Source organism: Rhinoderma darwinii (assembly GCF_050947455.1).
Source record: "Rhinoderma darwinii isolate aRhiDar2 chromosome 5 unlocalized genomic scaffold, aRhiDar2.hap1 SUPER_5_unloc_34, whole genome shotgun sequence".
In the NCBI taxonomy this organism is placed as follows: Eukaryota; Metazoa; Chordata; class Amphibia; order Anura; family Rhinodermatidae; genus Rhinoderma; species Rhinoderma darwinii.
Window position 1 is genome coordinate 188,662 of NW_027461792.1, and position 24,046 is coordinate 212,707.

Here is a 24,046-nt window from a genome sequence, read left to right on the forward strand (position 1 = left end):
TCAGCTGTAATCCAGTCCAGTCCAGTGCTGCCTGCTGAGCAGCACTGACCAACACTGCCTGGGCCCAGGCTTTTATCTCTGAGGCCCCATTATGATGTCAGAAAGCTGGCTCTGGAATCCTGAGGGCTCCACTATGACACGTGCAAAGTTCCGTCTGAACTTTATATAAGACGGTGAGGCTCAGTCAGTCACTCAGTGTTGCCTGAGAGGGCAACACTGCAACAGCCGGCCGCCAGGCTGTCTTTTTTTTGCACAGCTAGTTGCCTCCAGGAGGCCACAAGAGGGAGACAAGGGACTGCAAAATGGAAAATAGGCATCCACCAACTTTACAGACAACTTCTCCTTGCTCCTACAACCTCCATCCTTGCACAGTTTGTTATTCTTCTAGGTAACATAGTAACAAATCCAAATTGCTGCTCTCTTTGTAGGCAAGCAAGGCTTTGTTGCAACTGCAATTCTTACTTCTTCTTGAAATGTAGGGACGACAGTACATTCCATCACATCCATCTAGTGTACACAGGTAGGTCCATTGTGGCGGGCAGGCGAGCGGGCGGGCTGCTTTATTGGCTGTTTGCTGTTCCCCTACTCCACTCCACTATTTGACTGTTGTGCTGCATCAATCAATCAATCAATCAATCAATCAATCAATCAATCAATCAATCAATCAGTGGCTGGCTCAGGTGCAGCTCTTTAACTTACCTAAAAGGGAGGGCGGAGAGAAGACAAGGAAGGTGAATGAGGTGTTCCAATGTGAAATGCCGGAAACACAGAAACACAGACGACACACAACAAGAGGTGGCAATCTATTCATTAATTGCATTTAATCAATGAGCTCATTATCACTCATGCATTGTCCAACAGGTGTTGAAATAATGGGATTAAAAGGGGAGATCCCTTCAGAAAGACAGAAACAATAGCAAAGACAAAAAACACTTTTGGAATCTGCTTTTAGTCAACACATAAGGAAAGGGTGCACCGGTCCTGGAAATACTGCAATACCAGGTCAATGCGTGGAGTGGACAGAGCAAGCTCTATTTCCATCTCCCTGTTCTAAAAATCCATTTAATATATGGTCCCCAGATAGGGGACGTATCAGATATTAAACTGATAAGAACAGATACTACACTTGATCTTAGCCAAAAGGCCGAGAAGCGATAACCCGAACGGGCCGCGCGTTGCCCGAGCCTGCCCGATACTGCTGTTCAGCCCTTGCAGCGATTCAGCCTACTTCTAGGCAATTCCATGGGGCCCTGCAGGCTCACACACTCACAGCTACACGGGAGGTGAATAAAGGCCGGAGAGGAAGCCAGACAGGATTTGCTTCTTTTGCTTGCACCACAATGCAGTGCTGAAAGAGGAGGAATCTACATAAAAACGCCTTCCTGGCAACGCCCAAATGCCCTGCTGCCATGCAAATAAACACTGGCAGCGGCAGCAAGTGCATGCCCACAGCCACCCCTTGTTCCTTCACACCTTGTATCAGCTGTAATCCAGTCCAGTCCAGTGCTGCCTGCTGAGCAGCACTGACCAACACTGCCTGGGCCCAGGCTTTTATCTCTGAGGCCCCATTATGATGTCAGAAAGCTGGCTCTGGAATCCTGAGGGCTCCACTATGACACGTGCAAAGTTCCGTCTGAACTTTATATAAGACGGTGAGGCTCAGTCAGTCACTCAGTGTTGCCTGAGAGGGCAACACTGCAACAGCCGGCCGCCAGGCTGTCTTTTTTTTGCACAGCTAGTTGCCTCCAGGAGGCCACAAGAGGGAGACAAGGGACTGCAAAATGGAAAATAGGCATCCACCAACTTTACAGACAACTTCTCCTTGCTCCTACAACCTCCATCCTTGCACAGTTTGTTATTCTTCTAGGTAACATAGTAACAAATCCAAATTGCTGCTCTCTTTGTAGGCAAGCAAGGCTTTGTTGCAACTGCAATTCTTACTTCTTCTTGAAATGTAGGGACGACAGTACATTCCATCACATCCATCTAGTGTACACAGGTAGGTCCATTGTGGCGGGCAGGCGAGCGGGCGGGCTGCTTTATTGGCTGTTTGCTGTTCCCCTACTCCACTCCACTATTTGACTGTTGTGCTGCATCAATCAATCAATCAATCAATCAATCAATCAATCAATCAATCAATCAGTGGCTGGCTCAGGTGCAGCTCTTTAACTTACCTAAAAGGGAGGGCGGAGAGAAGACAAGGAAGGTGAATGAGGTGTTCCAATGTGAAATGCCGGAAACACAGAAACACAGACGACACACAACAAGAGGTGGCAATCTATTCATTAATTGCATTTAATCAATGAGCTCATTATCACTCATGCATTGTCCAACAGGTGTTGAAATAATGGGATTAAAAGGGGAGATCCCTTCAGAAAGACAGAAACAATAGCAAAGACAAAAAACACTTTTGGAATCTGCTTTTAGTCAGCACATAAGGAAAGGGTGCACCGGTCCTGGAAATACTGCAATACCAGGTCAATGCGTGGAGTGGACAGAGCAAGCTCTATTTCCATCTCCCTGTTCTAAAAATCCATTTAATATATGGTCCCCAGATAGGGGACGTATCAGATATTAAACTGATAAGAACAGATACTACACTTGATCTTAGCCAAAAGGCCGAGAAGCGATAACCCGAACGGGCCGCGCGTTGCCCGAGCCTGCCCGATACTGCTGTTCAGCCCTTGCAGCGATTCAGCCTACTTCTAGGCAATTCCATGGGGCCCTGCAGGCTCACACACTCACAGCTACACGGGAGGTGAATAAAGGCCGGAGAGGAAGCCAGACAGGATTTGCTTCTTTTGCTTGCACCACAATGCAGTGCTGAAAGAGGAGGAATCTACATAAAAACGCCTTCCTGGCAACGCCCAAATGCCCTGCTGCCATGCAGATAAACACTGGCAGCGGCAGCAAGTGCATGCCCACAGCCACCCCTTGTTCCTTCACACCTTGTATCAGCTGTAATCCAGTCCAGTCCAGTGCTGCCTGCTGAGCAGCACTGACCAACACTGCCTGGGCCCAGGCTTTTATCTCTGAGGCCCCATTATGATGTCAGAAAGCTGGCTCTGGAATCCTGAGGGCTCCACTATGACACGTGCAAAGTTCCGTCTGAACTTTATATAAGACGGTGAGGCTCAGTCAGTCACTCAGTGTTGCCTGAGAGGGCAACACTGCAACAGCCGGCCGCCAGGCTGTCTTTTTTTTGCACAGCTAGTTGCCTCCAGGAGGCCACAAGAGGGAGACAAGGGACTGCAAAATGGAAAATAGGCATCCACCAACTTTACAGACAACTTCTCCTTGCTCCTACAACCTCCATCCTTGCACAGTTTGTTATTCTTCTAGGTAACATAGTAACAAATCCAAATTGCTGCTCTCTTTGTAGGCAAGCAAGGCTTTGTTGCAACTGCAATTCTTACTTCTTCTTGAAATGTAGGGACGACAGTACATTCCATCACATCCATCTAGTGTACACAGGTAGGTCCATTGTGGCGGGCAGGCGAGCGGGCGGGCTGCTTTATTGGCTGTTTGCTGTTCCCCTACTCCACTCCACTATTTGACTGTTGTGCTGCATCAATCAATCAATCAATCAATCAATCAATCAATCAATCAATCAATCAATCAATCAATCAATCAATCAATCAGTGGCTGGCTCAGGTGCAGCTCTTTAACTTACCTAAAAGGGAGGGCGGAGAGAAGACAAGGAAGGTGAATGAGGTGTTCCAATGTGAAATGCCGGAAACACAGAAACACAGACGACACACAACAAGAGGTGGCAATCTATTCATTAATTGCATTTAATCAATGAGCTCATTATCACTCATGCATTGTCCAACAGGTGTTGAAATAATGGGATTAAAAGGGGAGATCCCTTCAGAAAGACAGAAACAATAGCAAAGACAAAAAACACTTTTGGAATCTGCTTTTAGTCAACACATAAGGAAAGGGTGCACCGGTCCTGGAAATACTGCAATACCAGGTCAATGCGTGGAGTGGACAGAGCAAGCTCTATTTCCATCTCCCTGTTCTAAAAATCCATTTAATATATGGTCCCCAGATAGGGGACGTATCAGATATTAAACTGATAAGAACAGATACTACACTTGATCTTAGCCAAAAGGCCGAGAAGCGATAACCCAAACGGGCCGCGCGTTGCCCGAGCCTGCCCGATACTGCTGTTCAGCCCTTGCAGCGATTCAGCCTACTTCTAGGCAATTCCATGGGGCCCTGCAGGCTCACACACTCACAGCTACACGGGAGGTGAATAAAGGCCGGAGAGGAAGCCAGACAGGATTTGCTTCTTTTGCTTGCACCACAATGCAGTGCTGAAAGAGGAGGAATCTACATAAAAACGCCTTCCTGGCAACGCCCAAATGCCCTGCTGCCATGCAGATAAACACTGGCAGCGGCAGCAAGTGCATGCCCACAGCCACCCCTTGTTCCTTCACACCTTGTATCAGCTGTAATCCAGTCCAGTCCAGTGCTGCCTGCTGAGCAGCACTGACCAACACTGCCTGGGCCCAGGCTTTTATCTCTGAGGCCCCATTATGATGTCAGAAAGCTGGCTCTGGAATCCTGAGGGCTCCACTATGACACGTGCAAAGTTCCGTCTGAACTTTATATAAGACGGTGAGGCTCAGTCAGTCACTCAGTGTTGCCTGAGAGGGCAACACTGCAACAGCCGGCCGCCAGGCTGTCTTTTTTTTGCACAGCTAGTTGCCTCCAGGAGGCCACAAGAGGGAGACAAGGGACTGCAAAATGGAAAATAGGCATCCACCAACTTTACAGACAACTTCTCCTTGCTCCTACAACCTCCATCCTTGCACAGTTTGTTATTCTTCTAGGTAACATAGTAACAAATCCAAATTGCTGCTCTCTTTGTAGGCAAGCAAGGCTTTGTTGCAACTGCAATTCTTACTTCTTCTTGAAATGTAGGGACGACAGTACATTCCATCACATCCATCTAGTGTACACAGGTAGGTCCATTGTGGCGGGCAGGCGAGCGGGCGGGCTGCTTTATTGGCTGTTTGCTGTTCCCCTACTCCACTCCACTATTTGACTGTTGTGCTGCATCAATCAATCAATCAATCAATCAATCAATCAATCAATCAATCAATCAATCAATCAATCAATCAATCAATTAGTGGCTGGCTCAGGTGCAGCTCTTTAACTTACCTAAAAGGGAGGGCGGAGAGAAGACAAGGAAGGTGAATGAGGTGTTCCAATGTGAAATGCCGGAAACACAGAAACACAGACGACACACAACAAGAGGTGGCAATCTATTCATTAATTGCATTTAATCAATGAGCTCATTATCACTCATGCATTGTCCAACAGGTGTTGAAATAATGGGATTAAAAGGGGAGATCCCTTCAGAAAGACAGAAACAATAGCAAAGACAAAAAACACTTTTGGAATCTGCTTTTAGTCAACACATAAGGAAAGGGTGCACCGGTCCTGGAAATACTGCAATACCAGGTCAATGCGTGGAGTGGACAGAGCAAGCTCTATTTCCATCTCCCTGTTCTAAAAATCCATTTAATATATGGTCCCCAGATAGGGGACGTATCAGATATTAAACTGATAAGAACAGATACTACACTTGATCTTAGCCAAAAGGCCGAGAAGCGATAACCCGAACGGGCCGCGCGTTGCCCGAGCCTGCCCGATACTGCTGTTCAGCCCTTGCAGCGATTCAGCCTACTTCTAGGCAATTCCATGGGGCCCTGCAGGCTCACACACTCACAGCTACACGGGAGGTGAATAAAGGCCGGAGAGGAAGCCAGACAGGATTTGCTTCTTTTGCTTGCACCACAATGCAGTGCTGAAAGAGGAGGAATCTACATAAAAACGCCTTCCTGGCAACGCCCAAATGCCCTGCTGCCATGCAGATAAACACTGGCAGCGGCAGCAAGTGCATGCCCACAGCCACCCCTTGTTCCTTCACACCTTGTATCAGCTGTAATCCAGTCCAGTCCAGTGCTGCCTGCTGAGCAGCACTGACCAACACTGCCTGGGCCCAGGCTTTTATCTCTGAGGCCCCATTATGATGTCAGAAAGCTGGCTCTGGAATCCTGAGGGCTCCACTATGACACGTGCAAAGTTCCGTCTGAACTTTATATAAGACGGTGAGGCTCAGTCAGTCACTCAGTGTTGCCTGAGAGGGCAACACTGCAACAGCCGGCCGCCAGGCTGTCTTTTTTTTGCACAGCTAGTTGCCTCCAGGAGGCCACAAGAGGGAGACAAGGGACTGCAAAATGGAAAATAGGCATCCACCAACTTTACAGACAACTTCTCCTTGCTCCTACAACCTCCATCCTTGCACAGTTTGTTATTCTTCTAGGTAACATAGTAACAAATCCAAATTGCTGCTCTCTTTGTAGGCAAGCAAGGCTTTGTTGCAACTGCAATTCTTACTTCTTCTTGAAATGTAGGGACGACAGTACATTCCATCACATCCATCTAGTGTACACAGGTAGGTCCATTGTGGCGGGCAGGCGAGCGGGCGGGCTGCTTTATTGGCTGTTTGCTGTTCCCCTACTCCACTCCACTATTTGACTGTTGTGCTGCATCAATCAATCAATCAATCAATCAATCAATCAATCAATCAATCAATCAATCAATCAATCAATCAATCAGTGGCTGGCTCAGGTGCAGCTCTTTAACTTACCTAAAAGGGAGGGCGGAGAGAAGACAAGGAAGGTGAATGAGGTGTTCCAATGTGAAATGCCGGAAACACAGAAACACAGACGACACACAACAAGAGGTGGCAATCTATTCATTAATTGCATTTAATCAATGAGCTCATTATCACTCATGCATTGTCCAACAGGTGTTGAAATAATGGGATTAAAAGGGGAGATCCCTTCAGAAAGACAGAAACAATAGCAAAGACAAAAAACACTTTTGGAATCTGCTTTTAGTCAACACATAAGGAAAGGGTGCACCGGTCCTGGAAATACTGCAATACCAGGTCAATGCGTGGAGTGGACAGAGCAAGCTCTATTTCCATCTCCCTGTTCTAAAAATCCATTTAATATATGGTCCCCAGATAGGGGACGTATCAGATATTAAACTGATAAGAACAGATACTACACTTGATCTTAGCCAAAAGGCCGAGAAGCGATAACCCGAACGGGCCGCGCGTTGCCCGAGCCTGCCCGATACTGCTGTTCAGCCCTTGCAGCGATTCAGCCTACTTCTAGGCAATTCCATGGGGCCCTGCAGGCTCACACACTCACAGCTACACGGGAGGTGAATAAAGGCCGGAGAGGAAGCCAGACAGGATTTGCTTCTTTTGCTTGCACCACAATGCAGTGCTGAAAGAGGAGGAATCTACATAAAAACGCCTTCCTGGCAACGCCCAAATGCCCTGCTGCCATGCAGATAAACACTGGCAGCGGCAGCAAGTGCATGCCCACAGCCACCCCTTGTTCCTTCACACCTTGTATCAGCTGTAATCCAGTCCAGTCCAGTGCTGCCTGCTGAGCAGCACTGACCAACACTGCCTGGGCCCAGGCTTTTATCTCTGAGGCCCCATTATGATGTCAGAAAGCTGGCTCTGGAATCCTGAGGGCTCCACTATGACACGTGCAAAGTTCCGTCTGAACTTTATATAAGACGGTGAGGCTCAGTCAGTCACTCAGTGTTGCCTGAGAGGGCAACACTGCAACAGCCGGCCGCCAGGCTGTCTTTTTTTTGCACAGCTAGTTGCCTCCAGGAGGCCACAAGAGGGAGACAAGGGACTGCAAAATGGAAAATAGGCATCCACCAACTTTACAGACAACTTCTCCTTGCTCCTACAACCTCCATCCTTGCACAGTTTGTTATTCTTCTAGGTAACATAGTAACAAATCCAAATTGCTGCTCTCTTTGTAGGCAAGCAAGGCTTTGTTGCAACTGCAATTCTTACTTCTTCTTGAAATGTAGGGACGACAGTACATTCCATCACATCCATCTAGTGTACACAGGTAGGTCCATTGTGGCGGGCAGGCGAGCGGGCGGGCTGCTTTATTGGCTGTTTGCTGTTCCCCTACTCCACTCCACTATTTGACTGTTGTGCTGCATCAATCAATCAATCAATCAATCAATCAATCAATCAATCAATCAATCAATCAATCAATTAGTGGCTGGCTCAGGTGCAGCTCTTTAACTTACCTAAAAGGGAGGGCGGAGAGAAGACAAGGAAGGTGAATGAGGTGTTCCAATGTGAAATGCCGGAAACACAGAAACACAGACGACACACAACAAGAGGTGGCAATCTATTCATTAATTGCATTTAATCAATGAGCTCATTATCACTCATGCATTGTCCAACAGGTGTTGAAATAATGGGATTAAAAGGGGAGATCCCTTCAGAAAGACAGAAACAATAGCAAAGACAAAAAACACTTTTGGAATCTGCTTTTAGTCAACACATAAGGAAAGGGTGCACCGGTCCTGGAAATACTGCAATACCAGGTCAATGCGTGGAGTGGACAGAGCAAGCTCTATTTCCATCTCCCTGTTCTAAAAATCCATTTAATATATGGTCCCCAGATAGGGGACGTATCAGATATTAAACTGATAAGAACAGATACTACACTTGATCTTAGCCAAAAGGCCGAGAAGCGATAACCCGAACGGGCCGCGCGTTGCCCGAGCCTGCCCGATACTGCTGTTCAGCCCTTGCAGCGATTCAGCCTACTTCTAGGCAATTCCATGGGGCCCTGCAGGCTCACACACTCACAGCTACACGGGAGGTGAATAAAGGCCGGAGAGGAAGCCAGACAGGATTTGCTTCTTTTGCTTGCACCACAATGCAGTGCTGAAAGAGGAGGAATCTACATAAAAACGCCTTCCTGGCAACGCCCAAATGCCCTGCTGCCATGCAGATAAACACTGGCAGCGGCAGCAAGTGCATGCCCACAGCCACCCCTTGTTCCTTCACACCTTGTATCAGCTGTAATCCAGTCCAGTCCAGTGCTGCCTGCTGAGCAGCACTGACCAACACTGCCTGGGCCCAGGCTTTTATCTCTGAGGCCCCATTATGATGTCAGAAAGCTGGCTCTGGAATCCTGAGGGCTCCACTATGACACGTGCAAAGTTCCGTCTGAACTTTATATAAGACGGTGAGGCTCAGTCAGTCACTCAGTGTTGCCTGAGAGGGCAACACTGCAACAGCCGGCCGCCAGGCTGTCTTTTTTTTGCACAGCTAGTTGCCTCCAGGAGGCCACAAGAGGGAGACAAGGGACTGCAAAATGGAAAATAGGCATCCACCAACTTTACAGACAACTTCTCCTTGCTCCTACAACCTCCATCCTTGCACAGTTTGTTATTCTTCTAGGTAACATAGTAACAAATCCAAATTGCTGCTCTCTTTGTAGGCAAGCAAGGCTTTGTTGCAACTGCAATTCTTACTTCTTCTTGAAATGTAGGGACGACAGTACATTCCATCACATCCATCTAGTGTACACAGGTAGGTCCATTGTGGCGGGCAGGCGAGCGGGCGGGCTGCTTTATTGGCTGTTTGCTGTTCCCCTACTCCACTCCACTATTTGACTGTTGTGCTGCATCAATCAATCAATCAATCAATCAATCAATCAATCAATCAATCAATCAATCAATCAATCAATCAATCAATCAATCAGTGGCTGGCTCAGGTGCAGCTCTTTAACTTACCTAAAAGGGAGGGCGGAGAGAAGACAAGGAAGGTGAATGAGGTGTTCCAATGTGAAATGCCGGAAACACAGAAACACAGACGACACACAACAAGAGGTGGCAATCTATTCATTAATTGCATTTAATCAATGAGCTCATTATCACTCATGCATTGTCCAACAGGTGTTGAAATAATGGGATTAAAAGGGGAGATCCCTTCAGAAAGACAGAAACAATAGCAAAGACAAAAAACACTTTTGGAATCTGCTTTTAGTCAACACATAAGGAAAGGGTGCACCGGTCCTGGAAATACTGCAATACCAGGTCAATGCGTGGAGTGGACAGAGCAAGCTCTATTTCCATCTCCCTGTTCTAAAAATCCATTTAATATATGGTCCCCAGATAGGGGACGTATCAGATATTAAACTGATAAGAACAGATACTACACTTGATCTTAGCCAAAAGGCCGAGAAGCGATAACCCGAACGGGCCGCGCGTTGCCCGAGCCTGCCCGATACTGCTGTTCAGCCCTTGCAGCGATTCAGCCTACTTCTAGGCAATTCCATGGGGCCCTGCAGGCTCACACACTCACAGCTACACGGGAGGTGAATAAAGGCCGGAGAGGAAGCCAGACAGGATTTGCTTCTTTTGCTTGCACCACAATGCAGTGCTGAAAGAGGAGGAATCTACATAAAAACGCCTTCCTGGCAACGCCCAAATGCCCTGCTGCCATGCAGATAAACACTGGCAGCGGCAGCAAGTGCATGCCCACAGCCACCCCTTGTTCCTTCACACCTTGTATCAGCTGTAATCCAGTCCAGTCCAGTGCTGCCTGCTGAGCAGCACTGACCAACACTGCCTGGGCCCAGGCTTTTATCTCTGAGGCCCCATTATGATGTCAGAAAGCTGGCTCTGGAATCCTGAGGGCTCCACTATGACACGTGCAAAGTTCCGTCTGAACTTTATATAAGACGGTGAGGCTCAGTCAGTCACTCAGTGTTGCCTGAGAGGGCAACACTGCAACAGCCGGCCGCCAGGCTGTCTTTTTTTTTGCACAGCTAGTTGCCTCCAGGAGGCCACAAGAGGGAGACAAGGGACTGCAAAATGGAAAATAGGCATCCACCAACTTTACAGACAACTTCTCCTTGCTCCTACAACCTCCATCCTTGCACAGTTTGTTATTCTTCTAGGTAACATAGTAACAAATCCAAATTGCTGCTCTCTTTGTAGGCAAGCAAGGCTTTGTTGCAACTGCAATTCTTACTTCTTCTTGAAATGTAGGGACGACAGTACATTCCATCACATCCATCTAGTGTACACAGGTAGGTCCATTGTGGCGGGCAGGCGAGCGGGCGGGCTGCTTTATTGGCTGTTTGCTGTTCCCCTACTCCACTCCACTATTTGACTGTTGTGCTGCATCAATCAATCAATCAATCAATCAATCAATCAATCAATCAGTGGCTGGCTCAGGTGCAGCTCTTTAACTTACCTAAAAGGGAGGGCGGAGAGAAGACAAGGAAGGTGAATGAGGTGTTCCAATGTGAAATGCCGGAAACACAGAAACACAGACGACACACAACAAGAGGTGGCAATCTATTCATTAATTGCATTTAATCAATGAGCTCATTATCACTCATGCATTGTCCAACAGGTGTTGAAATAATGGGATTAAAAGGGGAGATCCCTTCAGAAAGACAGAAACAATAGCAAAGACAAAAAACACTTTTGGAATCTGCTTTTAGTCAACACATAAGGAAAGGGTGCACCGGTCCTGGAAATACTGCAATACCAGGTCAATGCGTGGAGTGGACAGAGCAAGCTCTATTTCCATCTCCCTGTTCTAAAAATCCATTTAATATATGGTCCCCAGATAGGGGACGTATCAGATATTAAACTGATAAGAACAGATACTACACTTGATCTTAGCCAAAAGGCCGAGAAGCGATAACCCGAACGGGCCGCGCGTTGCCCGAGCCTGCCCGATACTGCTGTTCAGCCCTTGCAGCGATTCAGCCTACTTCTAGGCAATTCCATGGGGCCCTGCAGGCTCACACACTCACAGCTACACGGGAGGTGAATAAAGGCCGGAGAGGAAGCCAGACAGGATTTGCTTCTTTTGCTTGCACCACAATGCAGTGCTGAAAGAGGAGGAATCTACATAAAAACGCCTTCCTGGCAACGCCCAAATGCCCTGCTGCCATGCAGATAAACACTGGCAGCGGCAGCAAGTGCATGCCCACAGCCACCCCTTGTTCCTTCACACCTTGTATCAGCTGTAATCCAGTCCAGTCCAGTGCTGCCTGCTGAGCAGCACTGACCAACACTGCCTGGGCCCAGGCTTTTATCTCTGAGGCCCCATTATGATGTCAGAAAGCTGGCTCTGGAATCCTGAGGGCTCCACTATGACACGTGCAAAGTTCCGTCTGAACTTTATATAAGACGGTGAGGCTCAGTCAGTCACTCAGTGTTGCCTGAGAGGGCAACACTGCAACAGCCGGCCGCCAGGCTGTCTTTTTTTTGCACAGCTAGTTGCCTCCAGGAGGCCACAAGAGGGAGACAAGGGACTGCAAAATGGAAAATAGGCATCCACCAACTTTACAGACAACTTCTCCTTGCTCCTACAACCTCCATCCTTGCACAGTTTGTTATTCTTCTAGGTAACATAGTAACAAATCCAAATTGCTGCTCTCTTTGTAGGCAAGCAAGGCTTTGTTGCAACTGCAATTCTTACTTCTTCTTGAAATGTAGGGACGACAGTACATTCCATCACATCCATCTAGTGTACACAGGTAGGTCCATTGTGGCGGGCAGGCGAGCGGGCGGGCTGCTTTATTGGCTGTTTGCTGTTCCCCTACTCCACTCCACTATTTGACTGTTGTGCTGCATCAATCAATCAATCAATCAATCAATCAATCAATCAATCAATCAATCAATCAATCAATCAATCAGTGGCTGGCTCAGGTGCAGCTCTTTAACTTACCTAAAAGGGAGGGCGGAGAGAAGACAAGGAAGGTGAATGAGGTGTTCCAATGTGAAATGCCGGAAACACAGAAACACAGACGACACACAACAAGAGGTGGCAATCTATTCATTAATTGCATTTAATCAATGAGCTCATTATCACTCATGCATTGTCCAACAGGTGTTGAAATAATGGGATTAAAAGGGGAGATCCCTTCAGCAAGACAGAAACAATAGCAAATACAAAAAACACTTTTGGAATCTGCTTTTAGTCAACACATAAGGAAAGGGTGCACCGGTCCTGGAAATACTGCAATACCAGGTCAATGCGTGGAGTGGACAGAGCAAGCTCTATTTCCATCTCCCTGTTCTAAAAATCCATTTAATATATGGTCCCCAGATAGGGGACGTATCAGATATTAAACTGATAAGAACAGATACTACACTTGATCTTAGCCAAAAGGCCGAGAAGCGATAACCCGAACGGGCCGCGCGTTGCCCGAGCCTGCCCGATACTGCTGTTCAGCCCTTGCAGCGATTCAGCCTACTTCTAGGCAATTCCATGGGGCCCTGCAGGCTCACACACTCACAGCTACACGGGAGGTGAATAAAGGCCGGAGAGGAAGCCAGACAGGATTTGCTTCTTTTGCTTGCACCACAATGCAGTGCTGAAAGAGGAGGAATCTACATAAAAACGCCTTCCTGGCAACGCCCAAATGCCCTGCTGCCATGCAGATAAACACTGGCAGCGGCAGCAAGTGCATGCCCACAGCCACCCCTTGTTCCTTCACACCTTGTATCAGCTGTAATCCAGTCCAGTCCAGTGCTGCCTGCTGAGCAGCACTGACCAACACTGCCTGGGCCCAGGCTTTTATCTCTGAGGCCCCATTATGATGTCAGAAAGCTGGCTCTGGAATCCTGAGGGCTCCACTATGACACGTGCAAAGTTCTGTCTGAACTTTATATAAGACGGTGAGGCTCAGTCAGTCACTCAGTGTTGCCTGAGAGGGCAACACTGCAACAGCCGGCCGCCAGGCTGTCTTTTTTTTGCACAGCTAGTTGCCTCCAGGAGGCCACAAGAGGGAGACAAGGGACTGCAAAATGGAAAATAGGCATCCACCAACTTTACAGACAACTTCTCCTTGCTCCTACAACCTCCATCCTTGCACAGTTTGTTATTCTTCTAGGTAACATAGTAACAAATCCAAATTGCTGCTCTCTTTGTAGGCAAGCAAGGCTTTGTTGCAACTGCAATTCTTACTTCTTCTTGAAATGTAGGGACGACAGTACATTCCATCACATCCATCTAGTGTACACAGGTAGGTCCATTGTGGCGGGCAGGCGAGCGGGCGGGCTGCTTTATTGGCTGTTTGCTGTTCCCCTACTCCACTCCACTATTTGACTGTTGTGCTGCATCAATCAATCAATCAATCAATCAATCAATCAATCAATCAATCAATCAATCAATCAATCAATCAGTGGCTGGCTCAGGTGCAGCTCTTTAACTTACCTAAAAGGGAGGGCGGAGAGAAGACAAGGAAGGTGAATGAGGTGTTCCAATGTGAAATGCCGGAAACACAGAAACACAGACGACACACAACAAGAGGTGGCAATCTATTCATTAATTGCATTTAATCAATGAGCTCATTATCACTCATGCATTGTCCAACAGGTGTTGAAATAATGGGATTAAAAGGGGAGATCCCTTCAGAAAGACAGAAACAATAGCAAAGACAAAAAACACTTTTGGAATCTGCTTTTAGTCAACACATAAGGAAAGGGTGCACCGGTCCTGGAAATACTGCAATACCAGGTCAATGCGTGGAGTGGACAGAGCAAGCTCTATTTCCATCTCCCTGTTCTAAAAATCCATTTAATATATGGTCCCCAGATAGGGGACGTATCAGATATTAAACTGATAAGAACAGATACTACACTTGATCTTAGCCAAAAGGCCGAGAAGCGATAACCCGAACGGGCCGCGCGTTGCCCGAGCCTGCCCGATACTGCTGTTCAGCCCTTGCAGCGATTCAGCCTACTTCTAGGCAATTCCATGGGGCCCTGCAGGCTCACACACTCACAGCTACACGGGAGGTGAATAAAGGCCGGAGAGGAAGCCAGACAGGATTTGCTTCTTTTGCTTGCACCACAATGCAGTGCTGAAAGAGGAGGAATCTACATAAAAACGCCTTCCTGGCAACGCCCAAATGCCCTGCTGCCATGCAGATAAACACTGGCAGCGGCAGCAAGTGCATGCCCACAGCCACCCCTTGTTCCTTCACACCTTGTATCAGCTGTAATCCAGTCCAGTCCAGTGCTGCCTGCTGAGCAGCACTGACCAACACTGCCTGGGCCCAGGCTTTTATCTCTGAGGCCCCATTATGATGTCAGAAAGCTGGCTCTGGAATCCTGAGGGCTCCACTATGACACGTGCAAAGTTCCGTCTGAACTTTATATAAGACGGTGAGGCTCAGTCAGTCACTCAGTGTTGCCTGAGAGGGCAACACTGCAACAGCCGGCCGCCAGGCTGTCTTTTTTTTGCACAGCTAGTTGCCTCCAGGAGGCCACAAGAGGGAGACAAGGGACTGCAAAATGGAAAATAGGCATCCACCAACTTTACAGACAACTTCTCCTTGCTCCTACAACCTCCATCCTTGCACAGTTTGTTATTCTTCTAGGTAACATAGTAACAAATCCAAATTGCTGCTCTCTTTGTAGGCAAGCAAGGCTTTGTTGCAACTGCAATTCTTACTTCTTCTTGAAATGTAGGGACGACAGTACATTCCATCACATCCATCTAGTGTACACAGGTAGGTCCATTGTGGCGGGCAGGCGAGCGGGCGGGCTGCTTTATTGGCTGTTTGCTGTTCCCCTACTCCACTCCACTATTTGACTGTTGTGCTGCATCAATCAATCAATCAATCAATCAATCAATCAATCAATCAATCAATCAATCAATCAATCAATTAGTGGCTGGCTCAGGTGCAGCTCTTTAACTTACCTAAAAGGGAGGGCGGAGAGAAGACAAGGAAGGTGAATGAGGTGTTCCAATGTGAAATGCCGGAAACACAGAAACACAGACGACACACAACAAGAGGTGGCAATCTATTCATTAATTGCATTTAATCAATGAGCTCATTATCACTCATGCATTGTCCAACAGGTGTTGAAATAATGGGATTAAAAGGGGAGATCCCTTCAGAAAGACAGAAACAATAGCAAAGACAAAAAACACTTTTGGAATCTGCTTTTAGTCAACACATAAGGAAAGGGTGCACCGGTCCTGGAAATACTGCAATACCAGGTCAATGCGTGGAGTGGACAGAGCAAGCTCTATTTCCATCTCCCTGTTCTAAAAATCCATTTAATATATGGTCCCCAGATAGGGGACGTATCAGATATTAAACTGATAAGAACAGATACTACACTTGATCTTAGCCAAAAGGCCGAGAAGCGATAACCCGAACGGGCCGCGCGTTGCCCGAGCCTGCCCGATACTGCTGTTCAGCCCTTGCAGCGATTCAGCCTACTTCTAGGCAATTCCATGGGGCCCTGCAGGCTCACACACTCACAGCTACACGGGAGGTGAATAAAGGCCGGAGAGGAAGCCAGACAGGATTTGCTTCTTTTGCTTGCACCACAATGCAGTGCTGAAAGAGGAGGAATCTACATAAAAACGCCTTCCTGGCAACGCCCAAAAGCCCTGCTGCCGTGCAGATAAACACTGGCAGCGGCAGCAAGTGCATGCCCACAGCCACCCCTTGTTCCTTCACACCTTGTATCAGCTGTAATCCAGTCCAGTCCAGTGCTGCCTGCTGAGCAGCACTGACCAACACTGCCTGGGCCCAGGCTTTTATCTCTGAGGCCCCATTATGATGTCAGAAAGCTGGCTCTGGAATCCTGAGGGCTCCACTATGACACGTGCAAAGTTCCGTCTGAACTTTATATAAGACGGTGAGGCTCAGTCAGTCACTCAGTGTTGCCTGAGAGGGCAACACTGCAACAGCCGGCCGCCAGGCTGTCTTTTTTTTGCACAGCTAGTTGCCTCCAGGAGGCCACAAGAGGGAGACAAGGGACTGCAAAATGGAAAATAGGCATCCACCAACTTTACAGACAACTTCTCCTTGCTCCTACAACCTCCATCCTTGCACAGTTTGTTATTCTTCTAGGTAACATAGTAACAAATCCAAATTGCTGCTCTCTTTGTAGGCAAGCAAGGCTTTGTTGCAACTGCAATTCTTACTTCTTCTTGAAATGTAGGGACGACAGTACATTCCATCACATCCATCTAGTGTACACAGGTAGGTCCATTGTGGCGGGCAGGCGAGCGGGCGGGCTGCTTTATTGGCTGTTTGCTGTTCCCCTACTCCACTCCACTATTTGACTGTTGTGCTGCATCAATCAATCAATCAATCAATCAATCAATCAATCAATCAATCAATCAGTGGCTGGCTCAGGTGCAGCTCTTTAACTTACCTAAAAGGGAGGGCGGAGAGAAGACAAGGAAGGTGAATGAGGTGTTCCAATGTGAAATGCCGGAAACACAGAAACACAGACGACACACAACAAGAGGTGGCAATCTATTCATTAATTGCATTTAATCAATGAGCTCATTATCACTCATGCATTGTCCAACAGGTGTTGAAATAATGGGATTAAAAGGGGAGATCCCTTCAGAAAGACAGAAACAATAGCAAAGACAAAAAACACTTTTGGAATCTGCTTTTAGTCAACACATAAGGAAAGGGTGCACCGGTCCTGGAAATACTGCAATACCAGGTCAATGCGTGGAGTGGACAGAGCAAGCTCTATTTCCATCTCCCTGTTCTAAAAATCCATTTAATATATGGTCCCCAGATAGGGGACGTATCAGATATTAAACTGATAAGAACAGATACTACACTTGATCTTAGCCAAAAGGCCGAGAAGCGATAACCCGAACGGGCCGCGCGTTGCCCGAGCCTGCCCGATACTGCTGTTCAGCCCTTGCAGCGATTCAGCCTACTTCTAGGCAATTCCATGGGGCCCTGCAGGCTCACACACTCACAGCTACACGGGAGGTGAATAAAGGCCGGAGAGGAAGCCAGACAGGATTTGCTTCTTTTGCTTGCACCACAATGCAGTGCTGAAAGAGGAGGAATCTACATAAAAACGCCTTCCTGGCAACGCCCAAATGCCCTGCTGCCATGCAGATAAACACTGGCAGCGGCAGCAAGTGCATGCCCACAGCCACCCCTTGTTCCTTCACACCTTGTATCAGCTGTAATCCAGTCCAGTCCAGTGCTGCCTGCTGAGCAGCACTGACCAACACTGCCTGGGCCCAGGCTTTTATCTCTGAGGCCCCATTATGATGTCAGAAAGCTGGCTCTGGAATCCTGAGGGCTCCACTATGACACGTGCAAAGTTCCGTCTGAACTTTATATAAGACGGTGAGGCTCAGTCAGTCACTCAGTGTTGCCTGAGAGGGCAACACTGCAACAGCCGGCCGCCAGGCTGTCTTTTTTTTGCACAGCTAGTTGCCTCCAGGAGGCCACAAGAGGGAGACAAGGGACTGCAAAATGGAAAATAGGCATCCACCAACTTTACAGACAACTTCTCCTTGCTCCTACAACCTCCATCCTTGCACAGTTTGTTATTCTTCTAGGTAACATAGTAACAAATCCAAATTGCTGCTCTCTTTGTAGGCAAGCAAGGCTTTGTTGCAACTGCAATTCTTACTTCTTCTTGAAATGTAGGGACGACAGTACATTCCATCACATCCATCTAGTGTACACAGGTAGGTCCATTGTGGCGGGCAGGCGAGCGGGCGGGCTGCTTTATTGGCTGTTTGCTGTTCCCCTACTCCACTCCACTATTTGACTGTTGTGCTGCATCAATCAATCAATCAATCAATCAATCAATCAATCAATCAATCAATCAATCAATCAATCAATCAATCAATCAGTGGCTGGCTCAGGTGCAGCTCTTTAACTTACCTAAAAGGGAGGGCGGAGAGAAGACAAGGAAGGTGAATGAGGTGTTCCAATGTGAAATGCCGGAAACACAGAAACACAGACGACACACAACAAGAGGTGGCAATCTATTCATTAATTGCATTTAATCAATGAGCTCATTATCACTCATGCATTGTCCAACAGGTGTTGAAATAATGGGATTAAAAGGGGAGATCCCTTCAGAAAGACAGAAACAATAGCAAAGACAAAAAACACTTTTGGAATCTGCTTTTAGTCAACACATAAGGAAAGGGTGCACCGGTCCTGGAAATACTGCAATACCAGGTCAATGCGTGGAGTGGACAGAGCAAGCTCTATTTCCATCTCCCTGTTCTAAAAATCCATTTAATATATGGTCCCCAGATAGGGGACGTATCAGATATTAAACTGATAAGAACAGATACTACACTTGATCTTAGCCAAAAGGCCGAGAAGCGATAACCCGAACGGGCCGCGCGTTGCCCGAGCCTGCCCGATACTGCTGTTCAGCCCTTGCAGCGATTCAGCCTACTTCTAGGCAATTCCATGGGGCCCTGCAGGCTCACACACTCACAGCTACACGGGAGGTGAATAAAGGCCGGAGAGGAAGCCAGACAGGATTTGCTTCTTTTGCTTGCACCACAATGCAGTGCTGAAAGAGGAGGAATCTACATAAAAACGCCTTCCTGGCAACGCCCAAATGCCCTGCTGCCATGCAGATAAACACTGGCAGCGGCAGCAAGTGCATGCCCACAGCCACCCCTTGTTCCTTCACACCTTGTATCAGCTGTAATCCAGTCCAGTCCAGTGCTGCCTGCTGAGCAGCACTGACCAACACTGCCTGGGCCCAGGCTTTTATCTCTGAGGCCCCATTATGATGTCAGAAAGCTGGCTCTGGAATCCTGAGGGCTCCACTATGACACGTGCAAAGTTCCGTCTGAACTTTATATAAGACGGTGAGGCTCAGTCAGTCACTCAGTGTTGCCTGAGAGGGCAACACTGCAACAGCCGGCCGCCAGGCTGTCTTTTTTTTGCACAGCTAGTTGCCTCCAGGAGGCCACAAGAGGGAGACAAGGGACTGCAAAATGGAAAATAGGCATCCACCAACTTTACAGACAACTTCTCCTTGCTCCTACAACCTCCATCCTTGCACAGTTTGTTATTCTTCTAGGTAACATAGTAACAAATCCAAATTGCTGCTCTCTTTGTAGGCAAGCAAGGCTTTGTTGCAACTGCAATTCTTACTTCTTCTTGAAATGTAGGGACGACAGTACATTCCATCACATCCATCTAGTGTACACAGGTAGGTCCATTGTGGCGGGCAGGCGAGCGGGCGGGCTGCTTTATTGGCTGTTTGCTGTTCCCCTACTCCACTCCACTATTTGACTGTTGTGCTGCATCAATCAATCAATCAATCAATCAATCAATCAATCAATCAATCAATCAATCAATCAATCAGTGGCTGGCTCAGGTGCAGCTCTTTAACTTACCTAAAAGGGAGGGCGGAGAGAAGACAAGGAAGGTGAATGAGGTGTTCCAATGTGAAATGCCGGAAACACAGAAACACAGACGACACACAACAAGAGGTGGCAATCTATTCATTAATTGCATTTAATCAATGAGCTCATTATCACTCATGCATTGTCCAACAGGTGTTGAAATAATGGGATTAAAAGGGGAGATCCCTTCAGAAAGACAGAAACAATAGCAAAGACAAAAAACACTTTTGGAATCTGCTTTTAGTCAACACATAAGGAAAGGGTGCACCGGTCCTGGAAATACTGCAATACCAGGTCAATGCGTGGAGTGGACAGAGCAAGCTCTATTTCCATCTCCCTGTTCTAAAAATCCATTTAATATATGGTCCCCAGATAGGGGACGTATCAGATATTAAACTGATAAGAACAGATACTACACTTGATCTTAGCCAAAAGGCCGAGAAGCGATAACCCGAACGGGCCGCGCGTTGCCCGAGCTTGCCCGATACTGCTGTTCAGCCCTTGCAGCGATTCAGCCTACTTCTAGGCAATTCCATGGGGCCCTGCAGGCTCACACACTCACAGCTACACGGGAGGTGAATAAAGGCCGGAGAGGAAGCCAGACAGGATTTGCTTCTTTTGCTTGCACCACAATGCAGTGCTGAAAGAGGAGGAATCTACATAAAAACGCCTTCCTGGCAACGCCCAAATGCCCTGCTGCCATGCAGATAAACACTGGCAGCGGCAGCAAGTGCATGCCCACAGCCACCCCTTGTTCCTTCACACCTTGTATCAGCTGTAATCCAGTCCAGTCCAGTGCTGCCTGCTGAGCAGCACTGACCAACACTGCCTGGGCCCAGGCTTTTATCTCTGAGGCCCCATTATGATGTCAGAAAGCTGGCTCTGGAATCCTGAGGGCTCCACTATGACACGTGCAAAGTTCCGTCTGAACTTTATATAAGACGGTGAGGCTCAGTCAGTCACTCAGTGTTGCCTGAGAGGGCAACACTGCAACAGCCGGCCGCCAGGCTGTCTTTTTTTTGCACAGCTAGTTGCCTCCAGGAGGCCACAAGAGGGAGACAAGGGACTGCAAAATGGAAAATAGGCATCCACCAACTTTACAGACAACTTCTCCTTGCTCCTACAACCTCCATCCTTGCACAGTTTGTTATTCTTCTAGGTAACATAGTAACAAATCCAAATTGCTGCTCTCTTTGTAGGCAAGCAAGGCTTTGTTGCAACTGCAATTCTTACTTCTTCTTGAAATGTAGGGACGACAGTACATTCCATCACATCCATCTAGTGTACACAGGTAGGTCCATTGTGGCGGGCAGGCGAGCGGGCGGGCTGCTTTATTGGCTGTTTGCTGTTCCCCTACTCCACTCCACTATTTGACTGTTGTGCTGCATCAATCAATCAATCAATCAATCAATCAATCAATCAATCAATCAATCAATCAATCAATCAGTGGCTGGCTCAGGTGCAGCTCTTTAACTTACCTAAAAGGGAGGGCGGAGAGAAGACAAGGAAGGTGAATGAGGTGTTCCAATGTGAAATGCCGGAAACACAGAAACACAGACGACACACAACAAGAGGTGGCAATCTATGCATTAATTGCATTTAATCAATGAGCTCATTATCACTCATGCATTGTCCAACAGGTGTTGAAATAATGGGATTAAAAGGGGAGATCCCTTCAGAAAGACAGAAACAATAGCAAAGACAAAAAACACTTTTGGAATCTGCTTTTAGTCAACACATAAGGAAAGGGTGCACCGGTCCTGGAAATACTGCAATACCAGGTCAATGCGTGGAGTGGACAGAGCAAGCTCTATTTCCATCTCCCTGTTCTAAAAATCCATTTAATATATGGTCCCCAGATAGGGGACGTATCAGATATTAAACTGATAAGAACAGATACTACACTTGATCTTAGCCAAAAGGCCGAGAAGCGATAACCCGAACGGGCCGCGCGTTGCCCGAGCCTGCCCGATACTGCTGTTCAGCCCTTGCAGCGATTCAGCCTACTTCTAGGCAATTCCATGGGGCCCTGCAGGCTCACACACTCACAGCTACACGGGAGGTGAATAAAGGCCGGAGAGGAAGCCAGACAGGATTTGCTTCTTTTGCTTGCACCACAATGCAGTGCTGAAAGAGGAGGAATCTACATAAAAACGCCTTCCTGGCAACGCCCAAATGCCCTGCTGCCATGCAGATAAAAACTGGCAGCGGCAGCAAGTGCATGCCCACAGCCACCCCTTGTTCCTTCACACCTTGTATCAGCTGTAATCCAGTCCAGTCCAGTGCTGCCTGCTGAGCAGCACTGACCAACACTGCCTGGGCCCAGGCTTTTATCTCTGAGGCCCCATTATGATGTCAGAAAGCTGGCTCTGGAATCCTGAGGGCTCCACTATGACACGTGCAAAGTTCCGTCTGAACTTTATATAAGACGGTGAGGCTCAGTCAGTCACTCAGTGTTGCCTGAGAGGGCAACACTGCAACAGCCGGCCGCCAGGCTGTCTTTTTTTTGCACAGCTAGTTGCCTCCAGGAGGCCACAAGAGGGAGACAAGGGACTGCAAAATGGAAAATAGGCATCCACCAACTTTACAGACAACTTCTCCTTGCTCCTACAACCTCCATCCTTGCACAGTTTGTTATTCTTCTAGGTAACATAGTAACAAATCCAAATTGCTGCTCTCTTTGTAGGCAAGCAAGGCTTTGTTGCAACTGCAATTCTTACTTCTTCTTGAAATGTAGGGACGACAGTACATTCCATCACATCCATCTAGTGTACACAGGTAGGTCCATTGTGGCGGGCAGGCGAGCGGGCGGGCTGCTTTATTGGCTGTTTGCTGTTCCCCTACTCCACTCCACTATTTGACTGTTGTGCTGCATCAATCAATCAATCAATCAATCAATCAATCAATCAATCAATCAATCAGTGGCTGGCTCAGGTGCAGCTCTTTAACTTACCTAAAAGGGAGGGCGGAGAGAAGACAAGGAAGGTGAATGAGGTGTTCCAATGTGAAATGCCGGAAACACAGAAACACAGACGACACACAACAAGAGGTGGCAATCTATTCATTAATTGCATTTAATCAATGAGCTCATTATCACTCATGCATTGTCCAACAGGTGTTGAAATAATGGGATTAAAAGGGGAGATCCCTTCAGAAAGACAGAAACAATAGCAAAGACAAAAAACACTTTTGGAATCTGCTTTTAGTCAACACATAAGGAAAGGGTGCACCGGTCCTGGAAATACTGCAATACCAGGTCAATGCGTGGAGTGGACAGAGCAAGCTCTATTTCCATCTCCCTGTTCTAAAAATCCATTTAATATATGGTCCCCAGATAGGGGACGTATCAGATATTAAACTGATAAGAACAGATACTACACTTGATCTTAGCCAAAAGGCCGAGAAGCGATAACCCGAACGGGCCGCGCGTTGCCCGAGCCTGCCCGATACTGCTGTTCAGCCCTTGCAGCGATTCAGCCTACTTCTAGGCAATTCCATGGGGCCCTGCAGGCTCACACACTCACAGCTACACGGGAGGTGAATAAAGGCCGGAGAGGAAGCCAGACAGGATTTGCTTCTTTTGCTTGCACCACAATGCAGTGCTGAAAGAGGAGGAATCTACATAAAAACGCCTTCCTGGCAACGCCCAAATGCCCTGCTGCCATGCAGATAAACACTGGCAGCGGCAGCAAGTGCATGCCCACAGCCACCCCTTGTTCCTTCACACCTTGTATCAGCTGTAATCCAGTCCAGTCCAGTGCTGCCTGCTGAGCAGCACTGACCAACACTGCCTGGGCCCAGGCTTTTATCTCTGAGGCCCCATTATGATGTCAGAAAGCTGGCTCTGGAATCCTGAGGGCTCCACTATGACACGTGCAAAGTTCCGTCTGAACTTTATATAAGACGGTGAGGCTCAGTCAGTCACTCAGTGTTGCCTGAGAGGGCAACACTGCAACAGCCGGCCGCCAGGCTGTCTTT

At 47.7% G+C, this 24,046-nt stretch overlaps 16 non-coding genes across 16 annotated transcripts; all 16 read right to left on the bottom strand.

Annotated features, from left to right (window-relative positions):
- Positions 1–965: 965 nt before the first annotated feature.
- On the bottom strand, positions 966–1,156 carry LOC142690468 (U2 spliceosomal RNA). Its single transcript, XR_012859238.1, has one exon. It is a non-coding gene; the product is annotated as a U2 spliceosomal RNA (small nuclear RNA).
- A 1,284-nt stretch (positions 1,157–2,440) lies between these two features.
- LOC142690470 (U2 spliceosomal RNA) lies at positions 2,441–2,631 on the bottom strand. The gene has a single exon (XR_012859240.1). It is a non-coding gene; the product is annotated as a U2 spliceosomal RNA (small nuclear RNA).
- Positions 2,632–3,939: 1,308 nt separating this feature from the next.
- LOC142690471 (U2 spliceosomal RNA) lies at positions 3,940–4,130 on the bottom strand. Its single transcript, XR_012859241.1, has one exon. It is a non-coding gene; the product is annotated as a U2 spliceosomal RNA (small nuclear RNA).
- Positions 4,131–5,438: 1,308 nt separating this feature from the next.
- On the bottom strand, positions 5,439–5,629 carry LOC142690472 (U2 spliceosomal RNA). Its single transcript, XR_012859242.1, has one exon. It is a non-coding gene; the product is annotated as a U2 spliceosomal RNA (small nuclear RNA).
- A 1,304-nt stretch (positions 5,630–6,933) lies between these two features.
- On the bottom strand, positions 6,934–7,124 carry LOC142690473 (U2 spliceosomal RNA). Its single transcript, XR_012859243.1, has one exon. It is a non-coding gene; the product is annotated as a U2 spliceosomal RNA (small nuclear RNA).
- Positions 7,125–8,420: 1,296 nt separating this feature from the next.
- On the bottom strand, positions 8,421–8,611 carry LOC142690474 (U2 spliceosomal RNA). Its single transcript, XR_012859244.1, has one exon. It is a non-coding gene; the product is annotated as a U2 spliceosomal RNA (small nuclear RNA).
- Positions 8,612–9,923: 1,312 nt separating this feature from the next.
- Positions 9,924–10,114, bottom strand: LOC142690475 (U2 spliceosomal RNA). Its single transcript, XR_012859245.1, has one exon. It is a non-coding gene; the product is annotated as a U2 spliceosomal RNA (small nuclear RNA).
- A 1,277-nt stretch (positions 10,115–11,391) lies between these two features.
- LOC142690476 (U2 spliceosomal RNA) lies at positions 11,392–11,582 on the bottom strand. Its single transcript, XR_012859246.1, has one exon. It is a non-coding gene; the product is annotated as a U2 spliceosomal RNA (small nuclear RNA).
- A 1,300-nt stretch (positions 11,583–12,882) lies between these two features.
- LOC142690478 (U2 spliceosomal RNA) lies at positions 12,883–13,073 on the bottom strand. Its single transcript, XR_012859247.1, has one exon. It is a non-coding gene; the product is annotated as a U2 spliceosomal RNA (small nuclear RNA).
- A 1,300-nt stretch (positions 13,074–14,373) lies between these two features.
- LOC142690479 (U2 spliceosomal RNA) lies at positions 14,374–14,564 on the bottom strand. Its single transcript, XR_012859248.1, has one exon. It is a non-coding gene; the product is annotated as a U2 spliceosomal RNA (small nuclear RNA).
- Positions 14,565–15,864: 1,300 nt separating this feature from the next.
- On the bottom strand, positions 15,865–16,055 carry LOC142690480 (U2 spliceosomal RNA). Its single transcript, XR_012859249.1, has one exon. It is a non-coding gene; the product is annotated as a U2 spliceosomal RNA (small nuclear RNA).
- A 1,284-nt stretch (positions 16,056–17,339) lies between these two features.
- Positions 17,340–17,530, bottom strand: LOC142690482 (U2 spliceosomal RNA). Its single transcript, XR_012859251.1, has one exon. It is a non-coding gene; the product is annotated as a U2 spliceosomal RNA (small nuclear RNA).
- A 1,308-nt stretch (positions 17,531–18,838) lies between these two features.
- LOC142690483 (U2 spliceosomal RNA) lies at positions 18,839–19,029 on the bottom strand. Its single transcript, XR_012859252.1, has one exon. It is a non-coding gene; the product is annotated as a U2 spliceosomal RNA (small nuclear RNA).
- A 1,296-nt stretch (positions 19,030–20,325) lies between these two features.
- LOC142690484 (U2 spliceosomal RNA) lies at positions 20,326–20,516 on the bottom strand. Its single transcript, XR_012859253.1, has one exon. It is a non-coding gene; the product is annotated as a U2 spliceosomal RNA (small nuclear RNA).
- Positions 20,517–21,812: 1,296 nt separating this feature from the next.
- Positions 21,813–22,003, bottom strand: LOC142690485 (U2 spliceosomal RNA). Its single transcript, XR_012859254.1, has one exon. It is a non-coding gene; the product is annotated as a U2 spliceosomal RNA (small nuclear RNA).
- A 1,284-nt stretch (positions 22,004–23,287) lies between these two features.
- Positions 23,288–23,478, bottom strand: LOC142690486 (U2 spliceosomal RNA). Its single transcript, XR_012859255.1, has one exon. It is a non-coding gene; the product is annotated as a U2 spliceosomal RNA (small nuclear RNA).
- Positions 23,479–24,046: the final 568 nt, after the last annotated feature.